The following is a 23668-nucleotide window of genomic DNA, read 5'->3' as shown; positions in this document are numbered from 1 at the left end:
CTGAGGTAGGGTTTGTCTTTTACTGTTGCCTGTTCTTAGAGAAGCTAAGTTTTTCCTGATGGTGTTTTGGTTTTTCTTGGATTTTTATTTGTTAATACCAATAAGAATAACACTTGCCCTTAAGGAGCCTCCATAGGGCCAGGCTCCAGACATACATTGAACATTTTGCTACTGACATAATTCTTCTAATAAAATTTGAGTTTTTAAATTTGATTTTTTTAAAGTTTATTTTGTGGGGGGAAGAGCAGAGAGAGAGAGAATCCCAAGCAGGCTCCTCACTGTCAGTATGGAGCCTGATGCAGGGCTCAAACTCACAAACCATGAGATCATGACCAGAGCTGAAATCAAGAGTCAGATACTTAACTGACTGAGCCACCCAGATGCCCCAATAAAATTTGATGTTGTGGAATATATTTTACATACTACACACTTACATATAGTATATGATGTATGTGTATATTGATAAGTAAATAAATGTTAGCACGTTTCTGCTGAACGATAGGTTTGTTGTAGTACATATTTCCTGCTATAAAAATGAGGAAATTGAGGGAGGATGAATTGCCCAAGGTCATTACCAGTTGTAAATGGTGATACCAGGAATTTAAGCTAAGTCTGATTAAATCCCATTTTTCATTCACTTTTCTGCACTAACTTAAAATATTTCTCCTTGAGAGACCCCTGGCTGGCTCATGGCTCAGTCAATGGGGGCTCTTGATCTCAGAGTCATGAGTTCAAGCCCCACATTGGGCATGGAGCCTACTTAAATCTAAAAATTTTTCCTTGAAAAAGTAAAATTTATTCTTTGATAAATGCATATTATTTTGGCTAAGGAGCACTGCTGTTAATCCTGTGCTGTATGCATAATTTTTTTCCAAAGTAAAAGAGCTTTTATAGTTTGTAAGTTTATGGAAGGCTCAATGTTAAAGTGATCGATGCTTAATGGAAAGAACAAAATCAGATAGTACAGAAAAATATAAAAGGGGTGGTGAAAATCACTAGGAATTTTACTACCCAGAGGTTAACATTTTGATATATAATTATCCAGACAGTTTGGTAAAACAATTACAGATTTGTGTATTTTTAAAATAAAAATAGGCTCAGAGTATGCATATTGTTTAGTAACACTTCTTTTGTTTATTATATATTGGCCATCATTCCACATCATTGTAAGTTTATATCTTACTGTTTTTTCATTTAAAAAAAATAAACTTTTTATTTTAGAACAGTTTTGGATTTTTTTTCTAAGTTTTATTTTTATTTATTTTGAGAGAGAGCATGTGCACAAGCAGGAGAGGGGCAGAGAAAGTTGTGGGGGACAGAGAGAATCCCAGGCAGGTTCCATGCTGTCAATGTGGAGCCTGATGCAAGGCTTGAACCCACAAACTGTGAGAGCATGACCTGAGCTGAAACCAAAAGACAGACGCTTAACTAACTGGGCCACCCAGGCATCCCGCAGAAGATTTTAGAGTTATGGAAATTCTGAAGTTAGTACAGAGTTCCCAGTTTCCCCTCTTATTAATCACACTATGTACCCCTTATATTAGTGTGGTACATATGTTATAATTAATGAACTAAACTGATACATTTTAATTGGTTGAAGTCCATACTTTATTGTCATTTCCCTTTCAGGAGTTTTTACCTCCTGTCTTTTTGTGTTCTAGGACCCCATCCACGAGTCCATGCTGCATTCAGTCATCATGTCTCCGTAGGCTCTTCGTGGCTGTGACTGTTTCTCAGATTTCCCTTGTTTTTCATGACTTGACAGTTTTGAGTCCTACTGGTCAGATTGTAGACTGCCCCTCAATTGGGCTTGTCTGATATTTTTCTCATGGGTAGACTGGTGTTGTGTGGGCTTAGACTATGCGAGGCCACAGAGGCAAAATGCTGTTTTTATCACATAATTTCAAGGGTGCATCCTGTCTTTGTGACTTGATTGTTGATGACCTTGGCATCCTGGCTGAGGTAGTATTTGTCAGCCTTCTCTTTTGTGAAGTTGCTCTTTTTTTCTCCACTTTCCAGCTTGTGCTCCCTGGAGGGAAGACACCCCATACTTACGGAGTTAGAGTTATGTTCCGTCTGGAGGGGAGAAGCAGCGTATCTGTATACATTATTTGTCATTCTTCTATACAGGCGATTACTCTCTCCTTTCTCATCTACTTATTAAATAAATTTATACTTTGAGTTATAGTCTAATATAAGTTTATTGCTCTAATTTTTCCAGCTTTGGCCATTGGGAGTCTTTCAGTTGGTTCCTGTGTCCCTTTGTGATACCCTGATCATTGTGGGCTAATATCTTTATTTTTTACATTAAATGCATAGTATTCCATTGTAAGACTGTACCATGACATATTTAACTAAACCCTGATTGCTAGAAATCTACATATTGGATTTTTCACTGTTATAAACAGTACTGTGCTGAGAAGTCTTCAAAATGTATTTATAAAAATATTGCTTGATAATTAGGAAAAATTGCTGTATTGAAGGGACTGCCTTTTATAAATATATATATGTATGTATATATATATATATATGTATGTATATATATATATATATATATATATATCATGTGATTTGTGACTCTTGGTCAAATCTCTGAAGAGAAGGCATTTTCACCTAATCTATGGAAATCGTTGTGGTTGCCTCCCTTTTCTCGTTGTTTCATGTGATGAGTGAGAAGTGATGACGGGGTGCACTGGTGGTCTTAAAAAGCTGCTTTGAGATCATACCTTGTTCTGAAGACACCTGTGCCTTCTGAGTATAGACTCCGTTACTGTAGACAGTTAGCAAGATGAATTTAAACTCCATTCAGAAGAACAAAATAGCATCCTCAAGGAGTAAAAACTTCAGAACTGGAAGCAACCACAGAAATCATGTTCCATCCCTGTATTTTAGAAATCGGAAACTGCAGTACCATTGGGGGAGATGCTTTGCCAGGGATTTTTGCCATAAGAGAAGCATTTCAAGAACCTGAATTTCTGCTTAGAATTCCTTGTTACATGAGTATGTTTTATATCCCATGCAAGGATATACACAGTTTTTATGTTGGAAAATTTCAAACAATGACCCAAAAAGACATGGTAATTCATCTGAATGTCCCCATCATTCAGCTTTACCTCTCCATTTGGGGCCGGTCTTGTTTAAACTCTCCCCCCCCCCCCGCCATACTGTTTTAAAACATATCCCAGATATTAAATTATTTATCTGCAAAGTTTCAGTATGTTCAAGAACTCTCTTGTCAGGACACAACCACAATGCCATTATCACACCTTAAAATTAAGAAAAAAAAATTTTCAAATATTTGTTTATTTTTGAGAGAGAGTGAGGGAGGGGCAGAGAGAAGGAGACAGAATCTGAAGCAGGCTTTGTGCTGACAGCAGAGAGCCTGATGTAGGGCTCGAACTCACAAACTGTGTGATCATAACCTGAGCTGAGATCAGGAGTCTCCCGCTTAACCAACTGAGCCACCCAGGCACTCCAGACCTTAAAAACATTCCTATTGAAGGATATTTAGTTGTAAAACTTCAAAAATTTGTATTCACCATTGATTAGAATGTGGCATTACTGAAAATACATTTCCTTGGCATAATCCCCCAAGAATTAATAGGGAGATTTTAATGTATATCTGTATACCATACAGAATGGCCTAGATTATGGCTTTTATAAAAAATGTACTGGAGAATCTAGGTGGCTCAGTCGGTTGACCATCCGACCTTGGCTCAGGCCATGATCTCACAGTTTGTGAGTTCGAGCCCTGCGTTGGGCTCTGTGCCAACAGCTCAGAGCCTGGAGCCAGCTTCACATTCTGTGTTTCCATTTCTCTCTGCCCCCCCCCCCACCTTCAAAAATAAAAAAACATTTTTAAAAAATATATTAGGGTTTTACCCTTAAAAATAAGTTAACCTCCTATGAGATTTCCTTAGAGCAGAGAAATCCATAAAGACTGTATGACAGATATCCCCCAACTATAACATTTGGTTTTTGGCCCTCCTTTACTCTTTATTTGTACATGAGAAAGAAATTCCAAGGATGTATGACAAGAATTCTTTTTCAGATTTTATCATATTAATTAAAACCATTGGGGAGCCTGGGTGGCTCAGTTGGTTAAGTGTCTGAATTAGTCTCAGGTCATGATCTTACAGTTTGTGAATTGGAGCCCCACGTTGGGCTCTGTGCTTACAGCTTGGAGCCTGAAGCCTGCTTCAGATTCAGAGTCTCTCTCTCTCTCTCTCTCTCTCTCTCTCTCTCTCTCTCTCTCTCTCTCTCTCCTCAGCCCCTCCCTGGCTCGTGCTCTCTGTCTCTCTCAAAAATAAACATTAACAAAAAATTTACAAAAATTAAAGCCATGGATGAGAATATTGTTGTATGGCCATACTATTCCATTGCTTCTGTGCAGAGATTTTTGAATGTCAAGTAAGATTCCTGCATGTTTCTTCCTGAATTAGAAGTTTACAAAGCTTCTAAGAGAACCAACATACTGACCTCATTGCTGCATTTTCATTTGCTTTTAAGAAGATAATTTGGGGTACCTGGGTGCTTCAGTCAGTTAGGTGTCTGACTTCAGCTCAGGTCATGATCTTGTGGTTCATGAGTTCGAGCCCCACATCGGACTCTGGGCTAAAAGCTCAGAGCCTGGAGCCTGCTTTGGATTCTGTGTCTCCCGCTCTCTCTGCTCCTCCCCTGTTTGTGCTCTGTCTCTGTCTCTGTCTCTCTCTCTAAATAAGAACATTTTAAAAAGATTTTTTAAAAAAAGATAATTTAAGGGACAGCTGGCTGGCTCAGTTGGTTAAGCATCTGACTCTTGATTTTGGCTCAGGTCACCATCTCGCAGTTCATGGGTTCAAGCCTGGCATCAGGCTCTGCACTGACAGTCCGGAGCCTGCTTGGGATTCTTTCTACTTCTCTCTCTGTTCTTCTCCTGCTTGTGCTCGCTCTCGCTCGCTTGCTCGCTCGCTCGCTCGCTCTCTCTCTCTCTCTCAAAATAAATAAGCAAACTTAAAAAAAAAGATAAAAGGAAAGAATACCTTTTATCTCGGAGATGATCCTAAAGGCAGAACCGAATGCAGGTGTTCTCTTTACTTCAAGTGACACACTACGTGGAATGTCTACAATTTAAAAGAGTGGTTAATACTTCCAATATTTTAAATATTGTATTTTCTTGGGGTTTCACTGGATCTTTAACATTCAAATTGAAATGTTATTTTCCTCTAGGAAAAAATCCTGTCTCAGAGGCTTTACAACCAGAATAAGAAACTTTCTCTTAGATACTCATTTACTTGCATTGAATTTATCTTGGGCTTGCTTTTGTTTTTTGACATGCTGTTAAAATATTCAATGATCTAAATTGAAGATGGAGTGAAAAAGGGGGCTGAAATTTTCCTTCTGCTTTTTCTAAGCCAGAATGAAACCAATCTTAACTGCATAATTTAATTTAAAACCATTTTATTGGAAATAAATATTCATCTTGCTAACCCATATTGTTCATTATATGCAGATTCATGTTTTATTCTAACCTAATTTAGACTTTTCTGCCTTGCATTTGATGGTATTATAGCTTTTCTGTTTTCTTTCGTGAATAGGCTTTGTTATAGTCAATCAGCTTAATTTTCTTACTGTTTTGCGTGTCCTATTTGTATTATTTCTGAATTCTGGTTCACCTTTATCTACTTGTTTTCATTCGGTGGACATCTTTTAAAGAGGAGAAATCATTGTTACTTTTCTTCTCCATTCTAAGCAAAAATTGAAAGATTAATAAAAAATAATCAGTTGCAAATACTCTGTCAAGTGCATTCAGTTTTCCTAGGCTAATGTGTATTACATCCTAGGCTAATTTAAGTTCTTAGAGGACAGAGTGTTGAGCAGTGTGTGCTGTGATTTGTTTCTGTAGCATCCTACCTATTTTAAGCTACTTCTTAAACCTTTTCTTGATATAGTAATGATACTTTTTCTTCAAATCCTGTTTTCTTTGAAATTGTCTCTTCTTAATTTTGACATCTTTCCTTCCTGCCAGCATGTGATCTTGATTGAATTTCTTATCTTCTTTCAGTTTCCTCATCTGAAAAGTGGGGATATTAATCAGCAGTCACCTCATTGGATTTCTGAATTAAATGGGATAAGCTGTTGTGCCTGGCACATAATAAGTATTCCATAAGTGTTATTCAAGCTTCTTTCCAGCCATCCTTATTACATCTTTCCCCTTTACTTGTTTATACCTTCACGTAGATTAGGGGAAATGGTGTATGTGTCTTAAATAAGTAGCCACCTTTTTGTTTTCCTCTCATTTTGAGAAAACTTTTCACCATGAAATGATTGCAGATTCATAGGAAATTGCAGAAATACAGAGCTGTCCCGTGTATCCTTCCCCCAGCTTCCCCCAAAGGTAGCCAGAGTCCAAGACCAAAACCAGAAAATTGACATTGGTGCCATCCAGAGCCTATTCAGATTTCTACAGTTTTATACACACTCATTTGTGTGTGTGTGTGTGTGTGTGTGTGTGTGTGTGCGCATGTGTGGTGCCCATGGTTCTGTGCAGTTTGACTACATGTATTTGTGTAACCACCATCACAATCAAGATATAGGATACTGTGTCCCTCACCCATCAACCCAAGGTTTTCTCTTGCTCTCCTTTATAATTTCCCCAAACCCTTGGTGATCACTATTGTGTTCTTCAGCTTTCTAATGTTGTTATTCTGAGAATATTATGTAAATGGAGTCATGCAGCCTGTGATCTTTAGAGATTGGCTTGTTTTTACTCAGCATAGTGCTTGTGAGATCCATTCAAGTTGTTGCTGTGTGCCAAATAGCTTGTTCCTTTTATTGCTGAGTTCTCTTCATGCTGCAGATGCACCGCAGTTTAACTACTTGTCCAGGGGAAGGATGGTTGTGTTGTTTACAGTTCTGGGTTATTACAAATAAGGCTGCTGTGAATATTTGTGTACAGGTGTTTTGTGTAGATCTAAGTTTTCATTTCACTGGGGTAAATGCTAGAGAGTACAGTTCCTAGATCAGAACTTTAAATGGACCATTGTAAGCTTCTTTGAAAATACATGGTAATATCATTTGTAGATACATAAAAGTAGTTATTTTTTAATGCCAGCCATTAAAACACTATACAGTGTCTTTTGTTTTAAAATCTTTTTGTGTGATTTGCAGCACCAGTCCAAAGTATTGAATCCTGACTTTTTGTACTGTAATATAACATGTATGAAATAAATATTTCATTTTGTTAGTGAATCCCATTCATTTTGTATTGACATTTTTCATGGGTATTTTACGGTTCTCAGATACTAAATTTGCATGGGGGGAGATATTTCAAGTAATGTTTTTTTCTTTTTATCAATTCTTTGCAATGGGGTAGATGTTGAAATTTTAAAATACCTGTAAAGATGAGCACAGAAATCAGACAGTTCATTAATTAATGTTCAGTGATATTTCAAAGAATCAGTCGAGTAATGTTGGACTTTTATTTTCCAACATAATATTTGGAGTCCTAAGATGTTTTATAGACTCATTGTCTTCCAAGATTAATAATAAATAAGGTCATTATTAAGGCGAAGCTACAGGTAGTGTTGACACGTGAAGAGCTCCTCATGATGATAACCATGGGTTTTGGTAACGTTATTGAAGTTGGGCATCAAAAATCATCAGAAGAACAATATAAATTACGTGTGGTGGACAGAAATTGGCTGGTTGATCACTTTTGGCTTCCCCAAATACATCCATGAGCCCTGAAATAACTGATAAAGGGAAAGCTCTGTAAAAATTGATAGAAGGGAAGGAAATGAACTGTAGAAAGCAGTAGTTCTTAACGCTGCTCATTTGAATAATCTAGAGAACTTTTAGACTGAAACAAGCATCTCTTCCTGGGCCAGTCGAATTGGACTCTGGAAGTGGTGCCCAAGCACTGATATTTTAAAAAATGTTTACAGGTAGTTTTACTGTTTAGCCAAGGTTGAGAACCACTGATGCAACAGAAATGGCCTCTGTGCTCATATTTCTTCCCCTTAGAATTTGTTACTTTTTGTGCTGTGTGCATACATCTTTTATGTATTGGACTAATGTGAGTTCCACACACCTTTTATTTGTGGCTCTGCCGAAATGTCTGTTTTCCTAAGGGGGGCAAAAGCCACACTTGTGAATTGTGGTCATATTTAAACTATAAAACAGCTTTAATATGTGTAACAGAAGAGTGCCTGTCTTTGGAATCAAATACCCAAAAACAGTGAGAAATTTGAAATCATTGAAAAGTCAAAAGGAAGTTAGATTTCATCCCAGGCTTAGTACGGGTGGGACAGTTTTTGGGAAATTAGGCCTTAGAAAACCTGCATGGGGTGTTGGGTGAAAGATGTCCGTTTTTATTGGTAGATCCTATTGTCAGCCCTATTTAGTTTTTCTTTTTTTCTATTGATTTTTACTTGGCAAAAGTGATACTTACTTGTAACAAGTGAAAGTATGCACAGATGAGTACAGACAGAAAGCATTAATCCCCACCAGTGTTCACAACCGGATGTGAATTCTTCCATACCTTTTTCTAGATTCACAAAAGTATGTTTAACAACATAAGGTTTGTGAGTTTTTTGTTTTTAAAATAGGATCACTCTCTATATATTATTCTGAAGTTTCTCCTCAGTATACCATGGATATGTCCCCAAGTCAATATAGATCTAACTCTTGTTTCCATAAAATGAATTACTTTTTCTTTCTTTCTTTTTTTCTTTTTTAAGAATTACCTTTCCAATATGCCATGATTTATTGAGCCATTTCCCTATGAAGGGACATTTAGAATGTCCCCCCTCACACACACACACTTGTAAAAATTTGCTACAAACAGTGGTGTAACCCATATCTTTGTGTATATAAGCTGAGGTAGTTGTGCTTTTGTTTGTAAAGTATTATAATCCATGGTTTGGTTTTGGTCAGATTTCTTAGTTTCTGGGTACTTTCTCTGGTCTTGAGAATTATTAGTGAGTTAATAATGTCCATTGATTGCCAGTTATTTGGCTCCTGGATATTAAACTGGGTATTAGATAGGAGAATCAGTTATTTAAGAAATGGATATTAATAAATCCTATTGGCCAGAAATGTCTTTCATAAGTCCTAGAATCCCTGAGGTGGGGCACCTTAATGGGAGGCCAACAGATGGGCTTCATGGGGTCTATGAGCCACCTCATAGATACTGATTGAAAAATTGTATATAAATGTACACTTTATGACTTACATCAGATTGTCAAGGGGGGTTTTATTGCTCCTCAAAATGGTTAAAAATTGATAATACAGGTATCAGACAGTAGTGCTCAGTCTAGAGAAGTGCAGAGTACTTCGAGTTGCCATTGATGGCACATTTTTAATCACAAAGTCTTTTTTTTGTAAAGATCTGGATTGAAATAGTTTTTCTAATTTCCAGATGACATAAGCCTGGGAGAGTTGGCTAGTAGCAAAGCTAGCAGACCCAGGCTGAGCATAACCCGAATAGGTTGTAACAGTGTCCTAAAAGATGGAAGATACTAAGGATAAACATCTGTGGGAGCTGAAGAGTGCTTCAGCATGGAGCACGATCTCAGATGCACCTGAGATGACAGAGCTGGGGGTTTGTTTGCCCACAGGCTTGTCTGGGCTCTCTCTCTAATGTGGCTGCTAAAAATACGAGCAAGTTAGACCACATTTGATGAATTGTGTTTGCATCTGAAAACCACATTTTAGGTGAGACGTGAGCAAAGGAGGGAGACAGGGTAGTGATGGACTGAGATAATGACGTCACATGAGGAACCACTGCTTGTGGTTGTTGGACGTAAAGGAGAGGGTATAAAAGAGCAGTGGCAGCAACCTTGTAGATTAAGGAATAGGAAGACCAGCGTGTGCTCAGTGAATGTTTGAATGAATGAATGAATGAAAATTAACAAAGCAAAGGATTCTGACTTGATAAAAGTTCTCCAGTAATGGGGTGGGCTGCTTTAGAAAACACTGACTTCCCAGTGGAGCCCTTTAAGCACAGTGATGGGTGACTAGGATAGGACTGTGGAAGGTTTTGCTGTTCTCAGTGAAAGGCTGTACAACAGGACTTCAAAACTCTTTTAATTGGAATTTTATATTTCTCTCAGGTACTTTAATTTTAAAATAGAGGACAATCTGGGGTTCCTGGGAGGCTCAGTTAAGCGTCTGACTTCAGCTCGGGTCATGATCTCACGGTTCATGGGTTTTAGCCCCACATTGGGCTCTCTGCTGTCAGCACAGAGCCTGCTTCGGATCTTCTGACCCCCTCTTTTTGCCCCTTACTCGCTCACTCTCCCTCTTTCTCTCTGTCTCTCCAAAATAAACCTTAAAAACATTTTTTTTTAATTTTAAGTAGAGGACATTCCAGGATGATATTGTAGACTCTTTAAAAGTACGTTTATAGGAGTGTTTTTGACTCAAAGACTACTACTCTCTTGTCATTATAGGTGCTGAAACATTGAACTGTAACAGGGTTTTTTCTGAAACTGATGTAAAAATTATTCTGCTGTTAAAGTCTGAAGTAGCTAGTCTAGACTTGTACAGTGAGTGTGGTTTGAAGTTTTATTCTTGTTACTTTAGAGAGAAGAAAAACCACATTCTTTCCAAGCTACAAAAAGAATAAAAAAGGAAATTTCACCACTTCCATGGCCTTGGGAAGCAGGCACACTACCTCCATTAGACTAATTGTTTGGATTTTGCCCCAGGTCATGGTAATCATTAGGTAGAATTTGTGTCTTGCTGTATCATTTAAGTAGGTGTGCCCCCTAGTTTGCATACTACCCTGTGGAAATGTGTCTCTTAGTATTTGTTTAAATCGGTTAATACCGAGACACCTCTTATTGCCTCTCAAATATTTCACTCAAAACACCTTTTGTTATGGAAATGGATAAATATTGTCAAGACTTATGTAAATGTTTTTAGGAAAACAAACCCTGTGTCTCCCACTAACAGTTTTATTTTTAATTTTTTAAATTTTTTATTAGCTTTGAGAAAGAGAGAAAGAGACAGAGAGACAGAGTGCAAGCGGGGGAGGGGCAGAGAGAGGAAGACAGGGAATCTGAAACAGATTGCAGGCTCTGAGCTGTCAGCACAGAGCTCAACACGGGGCTCAAACTCAGGAAACTTCGAGATCGTGACCTGAGCCCAAGTCAGCTACCCAACTGCTAGATGAGCCACCCATGTGCTCCTCCCACTCACTAGTAGTTTTATAAGAGGCTGGGGGCTGCTGCCACTTAGGGCACCATGGTTTCCACTCCTTTTTATAGTGCCCTAGACCTTTAGGTTAGGGACTAAGATGGCTCCACTGCTCACAGGGCCCTGACGTCCCGTGTCTGATTCCTAACGTGCAAAGGAAAGAAGGAGAGCGATGGTGCTGATTGTGGCGTGAGGAAGCAGGGTGCTGGTGCATGAGGAGAACTCAGTCCCAGTTCTGTTTCTGTATCTTCTGCACTCACCTCGTGATCTTTCTGTTTTTTCTGACTCAACAGATACTGTCATCCACATGTCTTGGACTCTCGGACATAGCTCTCTAGAACTAGTTTTTTGGTATTGTCACCCCGCCCCTCCCTCTTCCTCAGCCTGCCCCTGCTCCATCCTCCTGACTCCTCTTTTTCATCCAGGGGGACCATTCGCCAGAGGTAGTCCTCGAAGAGGCTAACACCACAAGCGCCGGAGTCGTGTGGTCTCGGATTAAATTCTGGCTCTACTACTGTTGTATGTGGTGTTGGACAAATTACTTAATGTCTGTCTCAGAATCTCAGTTTCTTCAATTATAAAATTAGTATGGCAGCCATTTGTCTTATAGAATCGGGAAGATTCAGTGAGATGCATACATGTTAGCTGCTTAGTGTGATTGCTGATGCTTCAGTGAGTGCACAGTACACATTTATTATTTATAACCTGAGCCAGAAGTGGCGATGTCATCCTTAATTCCTCTTCTTTCCCTTCAGTTCAACGTCCTCAATGCTGTTGATTCTACCTCAGAAGTCTTTCTCTCCTCTTTCTCATCACTGCCTTTAGGTCAGATTCTTAATTTGAATTTATCATAATCAAAGAGGTTCATAATCCCTTGAAATTATATATACATTTTTTGACATATATGTGTTTTTCTCAAGGAGAGGGCTTTAGCCTTTATCATTGATTTTCACACAGGTCAGTGACCCACAAAATGTTAACAGCTCCTGGCTTAGACTCTTATCTCTAGCCTGTATCCAGTAGCCTATACACTGAATTCCTCCCCCAGGCTCTGTGCCCGTGATCTCTTCACATTGGTGCTAGTTAACTTGGTTGTTTTGTTTTTGTTTTAATATTTTTATATCACCACCTTCTTAGATGGTTGTGTTGACTCCTAGTTGCCTACAGCAGTGGTTCTCCTCCTGACCACATACTAGATCTAATGGGAAGCTTTTTAAAAAAATACCCAGGTCCATCCTAGACCAATTAATTGATACTAACAAATACCAGGCATCACTATCTTGTTTTAAAGCTTCCCAGGAGATTTTAGTGTGCAGGCAGACTTAAGAGCATCAGGGCTACAGGATAATGGATGAGATTGCTGGCACGGCACGTAAGGACCTCAACAACCCAGGGCTGATCTACCTTTGCAGCCCGATCTTCTGCCTTTCCCATTCATACTCCCATCTCTTGCTCTGTGGATACCTGCTTCTGCTCTTCCCAGAACCTGCTGTGCTCTTTCCTCCCTCTGAGCTGTTGCCTTTACTGCTTGCTCTGCCTGAAATGCCTTTCACCCTTTCTCTGCCTGGTCATTTTAATTGTAAAACCTTCCCCCAAGCCCTGACGAGAATTGCAAGCCTACTCTTGTACAGATGTCTGTCCTGGGCCTTGCACTGTGTCATAATTACTTGTGTGTATCTGTCTTCCACACACACTGAACTCCTTAGAAGGTAGGAGCCTTTCTTACCTCATTTCTCTAGTGTGGGCACCAGGTTAAGAAGCTCCCTAAGAGTCTAGTGAGTGAGCAAACCGCAGCCTGCTCGGGGGAGTCTGGAAATCCTTGGGGTTGGGGAAAGGGTGGAAATATGGTGCACTAGATGTGGTAAGGAATGCTCAGCAGAAGTTTTATCCTTTACAGTTACTCTTCTATATTTTTATAAGAATGAAAGATCCATATATGAAGTTTCTCATCTAGAACTAGGAAAGTGAAGACCAGCTTTGAAGATTTCTCCAAATACTGTTGAGTGTTATCAAACATAATAGCACAAAGTCGTATGCATCACACTCCTGAGGCTCCTGAGACTCCAGAGAGATTCCTGAATGAGAGATGGAGGGTCAGCCATTGCGGTGATGGCAGCTGTTTATTCTGCCCAGCGATTATCCTGACTTAGTTACTGATTTAAAGATACCCTTCCTTATATGGACAGTTCTCCAGACATTATATGTTTCTAATTTTGATCTCACCTCTGGCCTTTATGTTTAGCTGCTGCCTAGTCCTTCTCTTGGCTATTTTTGATACTTTTTTTCCACAGTGTGTCTCGGAATTGTCCAAAACATTCTAAAGAATTATAAATTAAATGTGATTTATTCTTCCTGTTTCTTCAGTGCCAAGGATTAATTTAATGGTGATTTTTGGAAGAGGTTACTTTAGTAAGTGATCTGAGAGAGATTCTTTTGAATATTGTTTGGGGGACGTTTTGGGTTGTTAATTTGCTTTTTATCTTAATTATTTTTCCTGAACCCTGATTCACCACTACACTCTTAAGCAAAGAGATGGCCTATTTAACGCTTACACAGAGAATAGTGAGTACTAGTCTGACGTCATGATTTGGGTATACATCATTCTGCTGTGCTGTTTGTGAACAACGGGAACACCCTTTGTCTAACTGACTTCTTACTATTTTATAATCTTAGAAGCTTGAATAATAAAGACAAGATTTTTCTTATTCAAAGTCAGAATGTTAGTTGGAATTTATTAATTTGCTACTCTTTTATGCTTCCATTCCTTTTATATAAAAAGTTTTTTTGAAAATCTTAAAGAAATCTGGATCTATCAAGAGCCCCTCCTGTAAATATGTTTACACAAAAGGATCTCAATCCAAGAAACTAAAAAGAGTAATTTTTTGTCATTTTTTAAGAGCATTTTTAGAAACAGATGTGAGTCAAAGACTTGGGAAATGCACCCTTTCCTGACAGTTGGAGAGAGAAGAAAATATAGTGTCAGGGGGCATCTGGGTGGCTCAGTTGGTTAAGCAATGAACTTCAGCTCAGGTCATGATCTCACAGTTTGTGGGTTTGAGCCCCGCATCGGGCTCTGTGCTGATGGCTAGGAGCCTGGAGCCTGCTTCAGATTCTGTCTCTTTCTCTCTCTGTTCCTCTCCCCAACCTGTGCTCTCATTCTCTCTAGCTCTCTCACTCAAGAATAAATAAACATTAAAAAAAAAAAAAGAAAATATGATATCAAGAAGAAGGAGAAACCAACTCTTACAATGACCATGTTAAGGTCTAAAATGCATAATTGTCTATTATTTCACAGTCTGCAATCAACTACAGATGTCCCAGTACTGTTTGTCCACTCTTCTTTTTGTGAACCAGGCATGTGAAAAGAAACTGGTCTCTGTTGTTTCTGAGAATGGCCTCTTGGATTATTATAATTACCGGGCTATTACAATTGTCAGAGCTGAGTTGTTAATCCTCTTGTTTTTTGCTGCTTTGAAAAGTGAGCACTCATTGGAGCATTTTTTTAATGTTTTATTTTATTTTTGATAGACAGAGCATGAGAGGGGGAGGGGCAGAGAGAGGAGGAGACACAGAACTGGAAGCAGGCTCCAGGCTCTGAGCCAGCTGTCAGCACAGAGCCTGACGTGGGGCTTGAACCCACGAATGTGAGATCTGACCTGAGCCGAAGTCGGAGGCTCAACCGACTGAGCCACCCAGGCGCCCCAGGAGCATTTTTTTTAAATGAAATATTTAGTGCTTAGGAGATAGTCACATACTTTTATCATCAAGAGACTAGGCTGTTGCCCCTGAAGAAACTAGCCACCTACCTTGTAGCCATGTGAAATTAGAATCTCTTAGGAATACTTCCATCTCTTTTAGTTGGAGGTTGATTTTGACAACCTACCCTAAAAGTGACCACTTCTCAGTTTATCTGGTTGGGAACAGACCACATCCATTTACAGCAAAGCTATAAAAAATTAGAGCATACATGTTTTTTTTCCTTAATTTTTTAAATGCTTATTTATTTTTGAGAGAGAGACAGAGAGACAGAGTGTGAGCCATGGAGGGGCAGAGGGGGAGACAGAATCCTAAGCATGCTCCAGGCTCTGAGCTGTCAGCACAGAGCCTGATGTGGGGTTTGAGCCCATGAACCATGAGATTATGACCTGAGCTAAAGTCAGATGCTTAACTGACTGAGCCACCCAGGCACCCCTAGAGCATACATTCTTGATTTCCCATGTCTCTTGGTAAATTACTAAGTACCAAGTGTTGTGTTCTACCACATACTTGATCATTTGCCTTTCAAACAAACCTTACAAATACTTGAGGACCCATGAGAACATATTTGAAATTATTGATAATAAAACTGGTGGCTTTGGGCTGTTATTATGAGGATCCTTTCATTCTTATCCTACAAGTTTCCTGTTCATCTGAAAGAGAGAGGGAACCCAAAAGCCCAAGGTAGATTCTCTACCACATACAGGTGGTTCAATCTGGAATTCCCTTTCATTGTTCTTTTATGTAGCTAAAAAATAATAATAATAAATAAATATATATATATAAATAAAAATAGATATAAATACTTTTTTATGTATTTAAGTAACTTGCCAATGGGCGTAAAGCTAGTAAACTTTGATTGAATGCTCCCAGCAGTAGGGCTCTGTTAAGTATTCTACAGCCCTCTTTTCCTTAGAAAGTCTTTTTTTTTTTTAATGTTTTATTTATTTTTGATAGAGAGACAGAGCATGAGAGGGGGAGGGGCAGAGAGAGAAGGAGACACAGAACCAAAAGCAGGCTCCAGGCCTGACACGGGGCTCGAACCCACGAACGTGAGATCTGACCTGAAGCCGGAGGCTTAACCAACTGAGCCACCCAGGCAACCCCCTTAGAGAATCTTAAATCTCAAGTTACAAAGTAGAGTAGCTCTCAAGATCATACATACTCTTGAAGTAAGCTTGATTGCTTATGGAGCACTGCAGATTGAAATAACAAAAGTTAATATTCTGGTGCTAATGTACCAAAAGGTTTTAGAAGTCAGTAGCTTATTGCCTGATTCCTAATAGTTTTCTTATGATTGGATTGCATAAACTGAGAAGTGGGTGTTTCTGATTAGCAGCTAATCAGTGACTGGGTGACAAATAGTCACTGGATGTTATAGGGAAACCAGCTTGACAATAAACTATATTAAAAAAATAAAAAAATAAAAATTTTATCACCTAAAAAATTAAAAATAAATAAACAGTATGCGATTGCAGGACAGTTTTACTTATTTCTCTTTTTTTTCAGTTTTACTTATTTCAACATAGACTATTTTCAAGTAGTTTTAATAGTATTTATTTTAGTATGTTTAACTATCTTTCTACTTTTGCCTTAAAAATGGAGAGAACTCAGTTTAACATTTTATTAATAGATTCAAGTAAAAAGACTGCATTTAAAAGTATTTTCAGTTTCAGTGTGGATAGATGACTACCTTGAAGCCAAATTAGAGTAGAGTTAGTAAGATTTTGTTAACCCACCTTTTGAAATACTATGGCTTTAAATCTAATGTTGTTTTTCCTAAAATCTCAAATTATAGTACATTTGTTTGTTATTTTAGGTTAGCTTGAATACTAATAAATTATAGAGGTTCAGTTTGTACTTAATAATAAGCCTGTGCTTATTTTTTCATGGAAGATGTATTTATTACATAAGATACTAGTTCTCGTTTGACTCTGGCAGCCAGGCTGTGTCTGTGTAGCAGTTTCAGGCAGAGCATCTTATATCAGCAAATGCAGAAGTGTTTTCCCAAGAGAAAAGAGGAAACTTACAGTTTTAGAGAGGAGGAGAGATGGTTTCTGCTCTTTTAACTGAGTGGAGGCTACTGTTGGCGTGCCTGAACATATGGCTGACCCTGTACTCTAGTGTGACTCTCTATGAACTCCAGACAAAGGGGGAAAGAGTTACAAGTATATTTAGCACCTACTACCTACTAGGTACTGTCCTTAGTGATACAGCTATATTTATATATCTATATTCATGCATATTTGTCTGCATACCTTGCTGTGTATGCATAAATGTGACCTTATTTAATGAAATGTTTATATATCAAGCACCAGGCACTTTTCTACAATATTTACAAATATAAACTAATTTAATCTTCAGAATAGCCCTGTGAAGTATGTAGATTACTATCTATTTTAAAGATGATGAAACTAACCATAACGAAAGTAATTGTCTAAGGTCAACAACTACTGATGATGAAGCTAGAATTTGAACCCAGGCAGATAGAGATGGATTCTGAATCCATTCCATTCCCCAGACATACATTATGGCTTTCCTTTTTCTCTATCTCTGCTTACGTCATTTCTTCTGTATAATGTTCTTTCCACTCCTTTTGCTTTGGAAAGCTCACCAGCATGCAAAGACTCTATTCAAATGTCACTTTTTCCAGGATTCCTTTTCTTGATTATCACAATTAGAAGCCTCTTCTTTTCTTAGATTCCTAATGGAATGAAATTTTACCCTTTGAGATACTTACTGATTACCTTCTTATATGGTAGAAAGTTTATATTTACTGAGATGTCTCATACCAGATTATAAGCCTCTTGAAGGCAAAACTTTCATTCACACTATTTTCTGATATAATCATGGACATCCTACCATTCATACAAATATTACAGATGCTTGGAGTTTCATGATGGCAGAAACCAAGTGTTTAACAAATGTTTTTTAAAGTTTATTTGTGTGAGACAGTGAGGCAGGGAGGGAGGGAGACAGAGAGACGGAGAGAGAGAGGGAGAGAGAAAATGAGTGGGGGAGGGGCAGAGAGAGAAGGAGACACAGAATCCAAAGCAGGCCTCCAGGCTTTGAGCTGTCAGCACAGAGCCTGACTTGGGGCTGGAGGTCACAAGCTGTGAGATCACGACCTGAGATGAAGTTGGACCCTCAGCCAAATGAGCCACCCAGGCACCCCAACAAATGTTTGTTAAATGGGTGACCTTTTAGGCATATATGTGAAGGGCAAAAATGTCCCAGTATTATTCTAAGATACTTTGAAAAATCAACTATGTTAAACAAGTATTCAAACAATAGCAGTAAAAGTACTGCCTTTACGTTCACAGTACTGATATAAATTGTGTTGTAAAATCATGCTGAATTAGCTACTTGGCAGAGTTTTCAAAGAATTGTCCTTAAGAGTTTGCTATGTCTCTCTCTCTCTTTAGCTTACAAAAAAATGAATGTTGAAGAGGAAAGGGTTTACACTTCTGGAGTTAGTTTCTGTTCGTGTGTGGGCAAGCTGGCACTTAATCCATTTCTGAAGTACTAAGATTGAATAGCCAGGACCTCTGCCAGTGTAGTCCCTCTGACGGCCGGATGGAAGAACCGTCTCGTTAGCGTATGTGCGCGGCCATAGCGCTCCAGGCCGCGCGTGTTTGTTTCAGATCATAGGATGGAATAAATGGAGAACTTACCACTACCGCATTTTTGTAATCAGACCATATCACTGTTTCATTTTAGTTTGATTAACATAATAGTTGATATGATAAAGTAAATATAGTAAGCAGAATTGTGAATTTTAAGAATAACAAACACCAATTAGTCTTTAAAGGTTTAGTTTGGAGATACAGGGGTGGAATGTTCTAGAGTTTTTGAAGATGTGTGTATTAGTGAGATTTTGCTGTACAATAAATTGTCCAATACTAGTGACTTAGAAAAACAAACACATATGATGTCTCACAGTAACATAGGTTCCCGAGGTGGTTCTTTTGGTTTGGGCTAGCCTGGCTGGTCACTGCAGGTGGCTGGCAGCCCTGCTGGGGCCACACAGTCTGGGATGGCCTCGTGCACATGTTGGGAGTCATCCTGCTGGCCAGTGCAGGTGGCACATCTTTGCTCCATATGGCCTTACCGTCGGTGGGCTGGCCAGGGCTTCTTCATGAGCTGTTCTTGGGGTCCAAAGTACAGCAAGAGCGGGTGAGCCCCCACGGGTCAGCACTTTTCAAGTTTGCTCTTGTCTTGCTGGCCAAAGCAGAGTGAGTGTGGAGAGGGCCTACCTCAGGGAAGCAGAAACAAATAGGGGGTCATTACTGTAACAGTCTGCCAAGATAGGGAATTCATATGTACTTAATTAGTCGGTGTTCCTAAATTCTGATTCATCCTTGGGCTAGCAACATGAGGTGATCAAATAGAGAAAATCAGGCTGTCAAAGTTACACAGTTTTCAGAGAGATAGTTTATAGACTGTAGGTTCCCCTGAAATACTTAGCAATCATTTGAAGCCCCTTTCAACTTTTATTTTTTGAAGCTTTGAGCTATAAAAGTGGGGAGCCTTTAATCCTCCCTTACTCAGTACATATCCCAAATTGATCTTCAACGAAGACCACACTGATGGTAGAAGGGATGTGATCATAATGGCCACAGCTATTTATTGAGAGCTCCTGTGTGCTGGTGGTATGTGGCACCTTGGAGAGTTTTAACACTGGCCCTTGATATTGGCATTATTACCCCTGTTTTACGGGTGAGGAAGCTAACAGGTTAGCTGAGTTCCTTGAAGTCATAGAACTGGTGGGTGGGAGACTACATTTTGAACCCAGGTCTTTCTGACTCCACAGCTGCATCCAAAGAAGAGTTGCTGACCTAGCGGGTCAATCATGTATTTATCCAGCACGAAGCCTTTGAATATTTTATTTCATCCTCTGAACGGTTGGGAACCATGGAGATTCATGAGGGTGTTTTCCCCTTTCTACTCTTCCCTACCCTACCACCCTCACTAGTTGGACCAAATAACCAGGTTTAACTTGAAAATGATAAAAGCTTAGAATGGAAGTTTTACTGCTGGATCCAGATGTAATTTTTAAGTATTTCAGAAGAGGTGCCTGAGTGGCTTAGTCAGTTAAGTGTCCAGCTTTGGCTCAGGTCATGAATTCACAGTACATGGGTTCAAGCCCTGCATGGGGCTCTGTGTTGACAGCTCAGAACCTGGAGCCTGCTTTGGATTCTCTCTCTCTCTTTCTCTCTCTCTCTCTCTCTCCTTTAAAAATAATTATTTAAAAAAAGAACCTTAATTTAAACAATAAACTGCACCTCTTCCCTGCTCTACTGCAGGTGTGCTCCCTGAGCACAGAGCCCCTGTGTCTTCGTGCTTACCAGAATGCTGTCTGCCTGGGTGGGGCTGTCCTTCTCACCAGAAGGTGAGCTTCTTGGGCAGAGAGCACTTAGCCGCCCTCTCTGTATCAGCAGCATCTAGCCCGAACAGGAACATTCCAGTATCTGCTACCTGATTTTGTAACTGAATTCTATGCCTGGGGGAAATTCTTTTCTTCTTTTCTTCTCTCTCCTTTTGGGCTGTTCTTCCTTTGGTCCTTTCTCCTTCCTAGATCATTTTTCCTCCCTGTTCAGGCTGTGTTTGATCTTCAGCTTTCCATTACTCCCACTAACTCATTAGTCATTTTTATATTCATTACATGGTGGAATGATAGTATCTTGGGTATATTGAGTTAAATCAAATATATTATTCAAATTCGTTTTTTTTAACCTTACTGTGAGAAAATTTTTAATTATGTATGTGGCTACTCAGTATGTGTATCTACTCTGGTCGATATCCAGTTTAATTCATGAATGCGAGTTCTTAAAAAAATTGGTTTTGTTTTTGTTTCAATTGCATGGATCTGTTGCACTAAATATGCCATAGATGGCCATCTTCGCCTCACATGGCGTTCCCTGGCCTTCCTCCTGTACCACCAAAAGTTCCTGAGAACAAATGGGGAGAATTTACCTTGCTTCTAATGATGCCCATAGGTTCTTCTCTACTGTCATAAGTATGCCTGGAACAAAAGTACAGTTGACTCTTAAATTATTTTCACTAATGAAAAGGAAGCAGCAGAGTGACTAATGTAAATTGGAGGATACACTGTTTTCTTTGGAATGTTTTGGTTCTTCCATTTTGGAACAGGTGTGGCCACTGTCGAAAGAAACAGTGGAGTCATACTCAGCATATTTGATACATGAGGAACTGGAAAACTCGGTGTTCCCTACCTTCCATATGGATGTAGGATTCATCATACTGTTCTTCTGCAATGTAAAATCCAGTGCCTAAATAAAGTTGGCGTATTTGCTTTTTCTTTCTGGTTTAGGGAAGAAATATCTTTTAGCTTTGAAACTCTTCTTCCAAACAGTGACATAAGAGGATAAGGATAATTGTATCACAAATAGCCTCACAACATCCTCTTTTGGCAGAAGAATTCCAGAGTGCATTTGCTGTGGATTGCTAAGAGTTAATTATGTTGATTAGAGGCTAGTCATCTTTGATAAGTGTTGACTTCTTTTCTTCTGGCATGGAGTGGGAAGCACCCACTTCCAGTGACTTTGGGTTGCGGTAGTGGTCAGTGCACATCCAGCTACCATCCTGTGGAGGTAGAGCGAGTCCTGCTCACCATTGGGCATGGAGGGTAGAATCCCAGACCTGCAGCTAGCAGGGTTTGTGCTGCTGGTTACCAGCTCATGCCCATGGGAACCAACCTGTTTACCACTTTGGGTGTCTATGCCATAGGTGGACAGTGCTTCATAAGGGCATAGTCCTGTCTTAAAGATCCATGCAACAGGATATCTACCTGTGACAGAGAGTCAAGGAGTGAACCCCTGTAGCACAGACCTGGAATTTGGAAGTTGAGTAGAATAAACCTCTTACATTCTTAAACTCAACATTTCAAAATCAGAAAAACAAACAGCTTAGAAAAGATCTATAGGATTATAGCTAAACGGTTAATATGAAGTCATGTCCTAGAGAGGTTAGGAGGGCAATGGAATGATCCAGTGTTGATTCAGAGTGAAGCCTTGGACAAATCGTTGAATTTACTTGTTTTACTCTTCTGTTTAAAAAGGAGGGAGTGGGAGGGAATATCTCCCTAAGGTGTTTGGAGATTTGATTGAGGTTTGTAATGTGTTTTGATATTTTTCATAAAGTGTCAGTAAGACCAGAGTATGTCATCAGAACTCAAATGTCTAACACTAATCTAAACCATCTTTCGTGGCTTTGATGTAAGTTGTACTTATTAAGGAAGTACGTATATATTTACATATGTGTGTGTGTGTGTATATATATATATATATATATATATAATATGTATACATACTTGGAAGTATATTTATATGGAGTATATATATTTTAAAAGAAATTCTATGTTACTTCTTATTTTCTTTTGAATATCAGATGTGTGCTTGGGGTCTTTAGCTGTTAACTTGAGTTTCAACATGATTTATAGGTGGGCTGTCATCTATCTATAGAGCTAGCCACGCAGTTAAATGCACTTCAGAATGCTTCTTGCCAAGGACGATGCCTTTTGCAAATATTTGAGATGTTTGTTCTCACTTGTAATTTATTTGTGAACCTCTGTCCTCATAGCGACTCCTTGGAAGTGCAGAAGACAAATCTAGAAAGCAAGTAAATGACATTGGTTCATTATATATCAAGAAAAAGCTTTCATTGAAGGGTACTTGTTGTTAAACCTACTAGTTTGTATATTTGATGCCTGTTTAATTTCACATAGTACCACCTCGAATCACACTGTTTAAAGGATCTGACAAAAGGTCCTTTTACTTTGCTTTTCCTTGTGAGGAGCATACAGCACTGCCACCTTGTTGCCAAAGTTTTGTTTGATTTGAATGTGCTTAAAAATCAAGTGAGCGCCTGTTGTGAAAAAGAGCTTACCCTTTCTCTTTGTCTGTACTTGCGAAAACAACTTAAAAGAAGTTAGTATTATTGGACTGAATTCGGTAATTAGCATAATCGTGATACTATGTATTGTTCAGCAGAGCACGCCCCTTGGCCAAATTTCCCATTAAGAGGACACCGATGTTGTCCTAGTGAATAAATCCCAGCACACATGATGCAAATCAGCGAGTTCCTGCCTGCTGCGCCGGTGCAGTTAATTTTAGCCGGGGTTTGTTCTAGGAGTTGTAAAACTGTTTACCCGAGTAAAAGTTAGTAAGCTGAAATGTGACTTCTCGGCCTTAGGTGATAGGATATCTATTTTAGACTTCAGATTGTGTTCATGGTCGGGAGAACAGTCTTCTGAAGAATTGCGGCTCAGATTTCCTTTGAAAGTGCTTGTAAGTAGTGGCTGGGTTTTTAAGATTTCTCTTTGTTCTTCTCTCCTTAAATCTTCCTAATGTTGCTATCATAGTAATTTTTCATGTCTTGGGAAAACTGGAAACTTCGGGGTGGCTACCTCAGGGGATTCTAAGAATGGTGGCAAAGGTTTTTCTGTGCCGTGTACCCTACTGCAAGAAACCTGCAGTAGGTTTTTCTACTCAGTTTTCCCGAGAGAAAGTGTTTGATTCTTATTGTATTTATCTTTGCAGAAGCAGTCTGTAGATTATTTCTTGATTTATCTGTTAAAATATTTGATTAATGGAATGGTTGTCTCATTGAGCTTTATTTCTATGGTAACCTAACTCTCAGGGAAAAAAAAGTTAAAAGTGGATTCCTGTTGCAATTACTGGGAGTTACAAGTTTATATGCAGAAATAATG

At 39.0% G+C, this 23668-nt stretch overlaps 1 protein-coding gene across 3 annotated transcripts in view; it reads left to right on the top strand.

Annotated features, from left to right (window-relative positions):
- The window catches only part of SLC20A2 (solute carrier family 20 member 2), a 105101-nt gene that overhangs the window by 9602 nt on the left and 71831 nt on the right, over positions 1 to 23668 (top strand). The window contains exons 1-2 of one of the 3 annotated variants that reach the window (XM_029936615.1): positions 22869 to 22886; positions 23173 to 23246. The exons of 1 other annotated variant lie outside the window; for it this stretch is intronic. The gene's annotated coding sequence lies outside the window, so the exon portion shown is untranslated. Of the gene's footprint in view, positions 1 to 22868; positions 22887 to 22977; positions 23247 to 23668 lie in introns of those variants that run through there. One more of the 3 variants, XM_029936607.1, reaches the window with a different exon arrangement.

The sequence above is a fragment of the Suricata suricatta genome, chromosome 1 (assembly GCF_006229205.1).
Source record: "Suricata suricatta isolate VVHF042 chromosome 1, meerkat_22Aug2017_6uvM2_HiC, whole genome shotgun sequence".
Lineage (NCBI taxonomy): Eukaryota > Metazoa > Chordata > Mammalia > Carnivora > Herpestidae > Suricata > Suricata suricatta.
This window is presented reverse-complemented; position numbering and strand designations above follow the sequence as displayed.